Raw genomic sequence first — 9,710 nt, 5'->3', positions numbered from 1 at the left:
ACCATGTCCAAGGGGACACCTTCCTCTAGATCCTCAGAAAAGTAATTGTCTGTAGACACACCAGGGGTCTCAGTAAAATGTACAGTTTGTGGTCTGTAGATTTAACAGCATATTTTTCACTTCGCAAATCATTTCTCTGCCCTCTTCCAAATGCTCCTTCAAATAAACATCTGAACTGACAAATGTCTATTGGGCAAATAAAAATGTTGTCTGCTGGTTGAAATTGAGCACTTTTCAAAGATCTTTGATATCCCCTGTGGTGTCTGTATAAGTGAGACTTAAAGGCATTATATTTGCCTGAATGCACGTAAATATTTGGCCCACAATTAAAAGAGCAATAGGGTGCATTTCTATGAAGTTTCATGTGCTGTACGAATGATACTACCTAATTAGATTCGTGAATACACGATTCACACTGAAACATTTTAACTGTGTAATGTTGATTCTGGATAATAAAAAAATTTAATAAATGAATCAGCTGTCTCAGTACAAGCTGCAGTACCCTGTACCTATTTCTAGAATACAAATACAAATAATATAAGTTATATAAACAATTCAATTCAGAATAGTAAGCTAACGTTTGTTAATAAATAGTGTGCTTAAAGCATCAGACAAGTTCAGTACATACATTTGATTTTATTAAAACACAGAATGTGTCTATATTTGAAAAAATTCAAATTCAATTTAAGTCACATTATGTCCCCCCCACTTCTAAAATCAAAGTTGCACCCCTGAATCATACAATCATCATCAATCAATCACATTTATTTATAAAGCCCTTTTACATTGTCAGATGTCACAAAGTCCTATACAGAAACGCAGCCTAAAACCCCAAACAACAATCAGTCATCATACTTAAATTACATTACAACTGGGAAACAAGGCTCAGGGCAGAGTGTAGCCTACGCAGAGATGACACCCCTTAATAATACATGTTTTCACTGAAGTTCAAAGATCTGGAGCATTGAAATCCCACTGGGCACACACTGGTTGAATCAACGTTCCTGAACCAACGTGGAATAGACATTCAATTGACGGCTGTGCCCAGTGGGATATGTTGTTTTACAAGGTCAGCCATAGTAGTATGGCGCCCCTGGAGCAAATTAGGTGCCTTGCTCAAGGGGGATGCTTCTGTCCTAAAGCTAATTTGCGCAATGTCTGAGTGCGTGAAAGCCATCCTGGTGACTCACAAGGCTCTCTGTGTACAACACAGAACAAAGCATCCTTTCTCTCACATGCAAACACACTATCTCTCTCTCGCACGCATGCAAACAGACACACGTTATGTCTCGCTGTCTCCTAGAATTGATACATGATCTGTAGGGAATATTTGCGTTACGCCTGCAACGGGTTCCAGGAAACTACACACCATTACCCAACTTCCTAAACACGAATCGGCCCATTTTCAAAGTATTCAAAGTTTAGAACAAATACCAAAGCTTTTAAAACAGTTATTTATAACCACTCGAGCCTCTCTGGTCATGAAGCACAGCCGCCACTCCGCACGCGCGACGCCATCTTTGCATGCGCTTCTGGGGTAGATGTACTCTGAAGTCCTGCAAGCCACAAAATACTCATCCAGTTCGCTGGTGGAGTCTTGGCTTAGCCGCAGCGGCCACTCCTAACATTATCAAACTGGCAGCCCTCGTGCCCAGACGCTTCTACAGGAACAGGTGCCATGGCCTCGTGCTCCCAGGAGCGAGTTCTGTTTCTGTGGGAGCACGTGACTCCTCACCACTACAGGGTGCGTTGTGCTCAGTGTTGCCAACTCCTCAGGAAGGAAAGTAGCTTTTGGCTATCCTAAAAGTCGTTAGAAGTCGCTAAATGATGGCATGATGGCGCCTAATTTGCATAATTGGCCATGTGCATGTAATTGCGATGGACGCTGTAAGAGAGTGGGATAACGTTGTGGAAGAGACAAAAAGTGAGTACTCTTTATGGACCCCATTGTTAATCCCCGTCATAACAGAGGCATTGCCAGTCCCTATCCCCAGGAGTTTCTATTTTCTAAGACAACACTTCTCGAGGAAAGCCACAACAGCACAGGCTATAGATTTGGCATCTCCTCCCTCCAACTCAACAAGCCCCAGAAATGTTGATATAATTGTCTGCTTGGTGTCACTAACGTACCTTATCACCACCCCCAGGTACTTAGAAACACTTACATCTGTGGACTCATCGAGGAGGAGGCTGAAACGCTGGTCACCCACTTCTGCAACCAATTTCTTCAGAAAGTATGGTGCTAGAACACCATTAATAATTTCTGTGCACTTTGTCCTGTGCATTTTGAAGTGGGTAGCAGCAGTGGAGTTTGAGAAAGCAGCTCTACATGCTTTTTCAATGTGATCACATGCCAGCATGGAAGAGTATTCAGCGATAGCTAATGCCATGGTGGCCTTAGCCTTTTTTGCAGAGTCAATTTGTTTAACCATAAATAGCAGCTTGTTTTGGGTGTAACTGTTATAAGGCTTTGCCTTTTGAGTATGTTTTTGAGTTGTCATGTGTTTTTTTACATCACTAAGTTTGGCGTAGAAATCAGCCTTACAATACAGGCAGTATGCCCATGTATCATCTCCAATAAACGGCTTCAACCAGCCTTTGAATTCAAGCGACGGTCGGCAGTCCGGAACCACCAGCGATGGTCTGCGGTCCGGAGCCTCTAGCGATGGTCTGCGGTCCAGAGCCTCCAGCAAAGGTCTGCGGTCCAGAGCCTCCAGCGACAGTCTGCGGTCCAGAGTCTCCAGCGACGGTCTGCAGTCCAGAGCTTCCTGCGGCGTTCGGCAGTTCAGAGCCTCCAGCGACGGTCGGCAGTCCAGTTCCTCCGGCGACGATCCACAGTCCGGAGCCTCCGGCGACGATCCACGTCCGGTTCCTCCGGCGACGATCCACGATCCGGTTCCTCCGGGGACGATCCACGGTCTGGAGTCCCCGGCAATGATCTACGGTCCGGTTCCTCCAGGACACGATCCACGGTCCGGAGCCTCCGGCAACGATCCATGGTCCGGTTCCTCCGGCGACGATCCACGGTCCGGAGCCTCCGGCAACGATCCACGGTCCGGAGCCCCCGGCGACGATCTACGGTCCGGTTCCTCCGGCGAGTATTCACGGTCCGGAGCTTCCGGCGAAGATCCACGCACCAGAGCCTCCATGGAAGATGGCGTATCTGCGAGTGGAATGGGTACTTCGCCCCGCACCGGAGCCGCCCCCGACGGTAGATGCCCACCCGGACCCTCCCCTATTGAGTCAGGTTTTGCGGTCTGAGTCTGCACCTTTGGGGGGGAGCTGTTTATTCTCTATGTTGGTTGGGGTGTGACAGTGACTAGGGTGGGTTATCTAGGTGATTAATGATATATGTTGGCCTGGTATTGTACCCAATCAGAGGCAGCTGTTTATCATTGTCTCTGATTGGGGATCATATTTAGGCATCCATTTCCCCATTGTGCTTTGTGGGATCTTGACTATGTACAGTTGCCTGTGAGCATTATTGTAGCTTCACGTTTAGTTTAGTTTGTTTATTGTTTTGTTTTGCTTTGAGGTTCACATGCTTTGAGGTTCACACAAGATGTGGAACCCAGATCTCGCTGCTCTTTGGTCCAGTTTTTATGACGATCGTGACACTTTCTAGAGCTACGCCCTGAAGATCAATGACGTGATCATGATTCGACCTTGTTTTTTCCGAGTTCCCAGTTGTTTTGAAAGGACCATAAATCCAGAAAATGCCAGACTTTGATGACAAAATTAGCCCATGAAGGATTGCCGGGCCACCTTCATGTTCAAGTGAGCACAGCACAACAATGTGAGCCCAAAAAGGTATTGTATGCTGCTGCATAAATGATGTAATATGCCAGGGATTTATGTTTTCTGTAGCTAAGAAAATAATACTAAGTGTATGTTGTGTAAGAAGATGTTAGTAGCCCATGTGCCTCACCCTAATCATTTGGTCCCTTTCCTCCCTCACAACTTAGCCTACTGTACTGACTTGATGGTGCACCTGTAGCTTATAGCCTGTTTTAGAGAAATGTAATCATCGAATATGGTACAAATTTGCCTCTTATCCGCTCGTCGTTCCCTAATGCCATAGTTTGTACATCTCAATTGTCAGTTGAAACCACATTTGTTTAAGCAAGTCAACCATATCAGCTATGTTTTTTAAAGGCAGTAAATGAGGCTGAATGAACTGATTCGTTGCCAGACAAGGCTCCGCTGATAGCCAGGTGTAGCCGTGGTAAGGATTCACTACAGGGTGCTGAAAAGAAAGCTCTGCTGTTGGGACAGCTTAATGTAGGCCACTCTTAATTCCGACCTACTGTTCTGACTCGGTGGTGCACATGTAGCCTATAACCTGATTTAGATACATGTAATCATTGAATATTGTAAGAGCTATCATTCTGCTTCTATGTCCCCTTTATTTATCCTAGGGTTCTGACTTTATGTACAGGGTGAAACCATGTTCTGAATTCTGTCATTGTACATTTCAAAAGTACTAAGCAAATAGTTAGCTACATTGACAACATCCGTCCTAGCTCGCTCATTAATGTCTTAATCGAAATGACGGATCGCCTCTTATGCGCTTGTCGTCCCCTTATGCCATAGTTTGTACATCTCAATTTTCATTAGAAACCACATTTGTTTAACTTCAGGATGTTTGCAAGTCGGCCATATCAGCTATGTTTTTTTTAAAGGCAGTAAATGAGGCTGAATGAACTGTTTCGCTGCCAGACAAGGCTCCGCTGATAGCCAGGTGTAGCAGTGGTACGATGTTGGGACTGCGTTATAGTGCAATTCATGTATTGTTTAGTATTGTGTTGTGTAGTTGCTTTGCTGGCATGCATCTCACTATTTATTTTTTTCCCCCCACCAAGATGTACGTGCTAAAATCGCCACTGAATAGCCTCATAGTAACAACATGTATTATTATTATTAATATTGATAATACATTTAGACACCACCTTTAAGGCCTACAATATGATATTTGATGTATTTGTTTTGGGGGATTTGAAATCTCGCTTCTGTCAGAAAGTAGAATAGATGTATCATAAAACGTAAAGTGCTGTCTATCAGCTTTAGGTATGCGGGCTAACAACTCAAAATACTTTATAAAAAAGGGTAATACCACTGACAATGTGACACCACATTCTTTCCCTTTTCGTTGCTGCTCAAGTCTTAAGTTTATTCGATTTTTGGGACATTTTAAAACCAGACAAAGTGTTACATGTATAGTCCTTTTTATATAAAAAACTAGCCTAATATGGACTGAATAATAATCTAACAGATAGCTGTGGGAAAAGATTGAGATTACATATGTCCTTATGTGTCTTGATACATCGTGAAGAAATGCAGAGTTGAAGTGAGTGAAGTATATAAACTAACAGTTATTGTATGATGTTTGCACGCGGCGCCCTGTCCCCTCTCAGCCTAATCGATAACTCTTGGCCGACCCTGAGGCATGAGATCAGGCTTGTATATGACGTGGAAACGAATTGATAATAGAATCAATTCTTCAAATTGACTCATTTACAAGCAGCTGCCTTTTGCAGGATATCAAGACATATATCTTGTATCATAGTCAGCCAATTAATCGCAATGCACACAACATGCAAGGCCCACAATTTATTGTTAAATTCCACAAGATAGTCTTTAGTGGTACTGTTCCATAACTATTCGTTTTTCCTGAGAATATTTAATTTGGTTGTTTAACTTCATTCTACTTTATGTTGCCACAAATAAGGAATAGGCTTTACGCAATAGTATCGTATAATGTGTTATGTGTCAACAAAATCAATACCTAAAAGAAAAACTGGTAGCCTAATCAATTTAATGATACAATTAGCTTATGATTGAACAAAAATAATATTTCTTCGCGAGGTCTCTGTGCAGAGTCAATTGGGACCACGGAGCGGAGGTCTTGAGCCTCTTTTCACGGTAGTCACCAGTGACGCTTCACAATGCACTACACAATATTCGAGCCAAGAAAGAGCGTTCTGTCTCTCGCTCGAACATGCTGATATTACCATTGGCACGACGTCAGAATGTAGGCTACTTGGTCTAACAACACAACCTTTTCTCAATGTGTCTCTAAATCCGGGAGCTTGTTCTCAATATATTGAACTTGGAAGTGACTTGCAATTGTGTTGGGAAAACACAAATAAAACAAATAAAACTGTATTTGTCACATGCACCAATGCAGTTTTATTAAGAAAAGAGAATTAAGAAAATATTTACTAAATAAACTAAAGTAAAAAATAAAATGTAACAAAATAACAATAATGAGGCTATATGTATACTGTACAATCAATGGAAGAAGTTTGGAACCACCAAGACTCTTCCTATAGCTGGCTGCCCAGCCAAACTGAGCAATCAGGGTAGAAAAGGCTTGGTCAGGGAGGTGCTCAAGAACCCGATGGTCACTCTGACAGAGCTCTAAAGTTCCTCTGTCGAGATGGGAGAACCTTCCAGAAGGAAAACCATCTCTGCAGCACTCCACCAATCAGGCCTTCATGGTAGAGTGGCCAGACAGGAGCCACTCCTCAGTAAAAGGCACATGACAGCCCGCGGGGAGTTTGCCAAAAAGCACCTAAAGACTCTCAGACCTTAAGAAACAAGATTATCTGGTCTGATGAAACCAGATTGAACTCTTTTGCCTGAATGCCATGTGTCACTTATAGAGGAAACCTGCATTGTCTTGGCACACAGACAAGACAATGCAGGAGTGGCTTCATGACAAGTCTCTGAATGTCCTTGAGTTGCCCAGCCAGAGCCCGGACTTGAACCCGATAGACCTCTCTGAAGAGACCTGAAAATAGCTGTGCAGCGACGCTCCCCATCAAACCTGACAGAGCTTGAAAGGATCTGCAGAGAAGAATGGGAGAAACTCCCCAAATACAGGTGTGCCAAGCTTGTAGCATCATACCCAAGAAGACTCAAGGCTGTAATCACTGCCAAAGGTGCTTCAACATAGTGCTAAGTAAACGGTCTGAATACTTACAGTACCAGTAAAAAGATTGGACACACCTACTCATTCAAGTTTTTTTTTTTTTTACGATTTTCTACACTGTAGAATAATAGTAAAGACATCACAACTATGAAAACTCATATGGAATCATGTAATAACCAAAAAAGGGTTAAACAAATGACAGCTTTGCACACTCTTGACATTCTCTCAACCAGTTTCACAGGGATTGCTTTCCCAACAGTCTTGATGGAGTTCCCACATATGCTGAGCACTAGTTGGCTGCTTTTCCTTCACTCTGCCGTCCAACTCATTCCAAACCATCTCAATTGGGTTGAGGTTGGATGATTGTGGAGGCCAGGTCATCTGATGCAGCACTCCATCACTCTCCTTCTTGGTCAAATATCCCTTAAACAGCCTGGAGGTGTCGCTTCATTGTTCTGTTGAAAAACAAATGATACCCACTAAGCCCAAACCAGATGGAATGGCTTATCACTGCATAATCCTGTGGTAGCCATTCTGGTTAAGTGTGCCTTGAATTCAAAATAAATCACTGACAGTGTCACCAGCAAAGCACCCCCACATAATCACACCTCTTCCTCCATGCTTCACAGTGGGAATCACACATGCAGAAATCATCCGCTCACCTACTCTGCGTCTCACAAAGACACGGCGGTTGGATTCAAACATCTCAAATTTTGAATCATCAGACCAAAGGACAGATTTGCACTGGTATAATGTCCATTGCGTATGTTTCTTGGTCCAAGCAAGTGTCTTCTTCTTATTGGTGTCCTTTAGTAGTGTTGTTTTGTTGTTGCAGCAATTCGATCATGAAGGCCTGATTCACTCAGTCACCTCTGAACAGTTATGTAGAGATGTGTCTTTAACTTTAACTCTGTGAAGGATTTATTTGGGCTGCAATTTCTGAGGCTGGTAACTTTAATGAACTTATCCTCTGCAGCAAAGGTAACTCTGGGTCTTCCTTTCCTGTGGCGCTCCTCATGAAAGCTAGTTTCATCATAGTGCTTGATGGTTTTTGCGACTACACTTGAAGAAACTTTCAAATTTCTCGAATTTTTCCATATTCACTGACCATCATGTCTCTTTGCTTATTTGAGCTGTTCTTGCCATAATATAGACTTGGACTTTTACCAAATAGGGCTATCTTCTGTATACCACCCCTACCTTGTCACAACACAACTGTTTGTCTCAAACACATTAAGAAGGAAAGAAATTCCAGAAATTAGCTTTTAACCTGTTAATTGAAATGCATTCCAGGTGACTCTCATGAAGCTGCTTGAGAGAATTCCAAGAGTGTGCAAAGCTGTCATCAAGGCAAAGTGTAGCCACTTTGAAGAATCTCAAATATGAAATATATTTTGATTTGTTTAACACTTTATTGGTTACTACATGATCCCATATGTGTTATTTCACAGTTTTGACGTCTTCACTACTATTCTACAATGTAGAAAATATTACAAATAAAGAAAAACCCTTGAATGAGTAGGTGTGTCCAAAGTTTTGACTAGTACTCTACGTACATGTGATATTTTAGTTGTTATATTTAATAAATTAGCAAACATGTCTAAAATCCTGTTTTTGCTTTGTCATTATGGGGTATTGTGTGTAGATTGACGAGGGAAAAAAAGAAAAAGAATTCAATCAATTTTAGAATAAGGCTGCAACCTAACAAAATGTGCAAGAAGTCAATGGGTCTGAATACTTTCTGAAGGCACTGTGTGTGGATAACTTGGTTCTCTCTGTTCACTCCGTGTAAACGGTGACACCATTTCTGTGGAAGAGGGGGAATTATGCATTAAACGTGGGCTGTTAAACGATTCAATGCCAGTGGTTCCCCTATGTGAAAGCTTTCAGCTCTTCTTTCTCACTCACCACTCCTCACTTGTTTGTTTGGGGGAGTCAGTCAGCTGATTTGACTGTCTGTAGCTGTCAGAGAGTGCCCTAAACAGAGAGTACACAGTGGCAGAATACCTGACCACTGTGACTGACCCAAATTTAACAAAAGCTTTGACTATGTACAGACTCAGTGAGCGTAGCCTTGCTATTGAGAAAGGTCGCCATAGGCAGGCCTGGCTCTCAAGAGAAGACAGGCTAAGTGCTCACTGCCCACAAAATGAGTTGGAAACGGAGCTGCACTTCCTAACCTCCTGCCAAATGTATGACCATATTAGAGACAAATTTCCCTCAGATTACACAAATCCACAAAGCATTTGAAAACAAACACATATTTGATTAACTCCCATATCTACTGGGTGAAATGCCACAGTGTGCCATCACAGCACCAAGATTTGTGACCTGTTGCCACAAGAAGAGGGCAACCAGTGAAGAACAAAGAACCATTGTAAATACAACCCATATTTATGTTTACTTATTTTCCCTTTTGTACCTTAACCATTTGTACATCGTTACAACACTGTATATAGACATAATATGACATATTAAATTACTTTAATGTTATGGAACTTTTGTAATGTTTACTGTTCACTTTGATTTCTTATTTCCCTTTGTTTATGATCTACTCACTTGCATTGGCAACGTTTCCATGCCAAAAAAGCCCTTGAATTGAATTGACAGCGCTCCCCCTTCTCAATTCCGTTCTCCTCCTACGTCTATCCAGCCTCTCCGTTATTCTAATCCGGAGAATTAGCCGCTTCCATTGGAGACAGGCAGGCAAGGGGACCTGCCTTTAAGCGTGACGTCACGGCGCGCTACAAGGATAAAGTGCTGGCAGTGAGCGCAG

This window comes from Salvelinus fontinalis, chromosome 26 (genome assembly GCF_029448725.1).
Source record: "Salvelinus fontinalis isolate EN_2023a chromosome 26, ASM2944872v1, whole genome shotgun sequence".
Taxonomy (NCBI): domain Eukaryota; kingdom Metazoa; phylum Chordata; class Actinopteri; order Salmoniformes; family Salmonidae; genus Salvelinus; species Salvelinus fontinalis.
Note: the sequence above shows the minus strand (reverse complement) of the source record.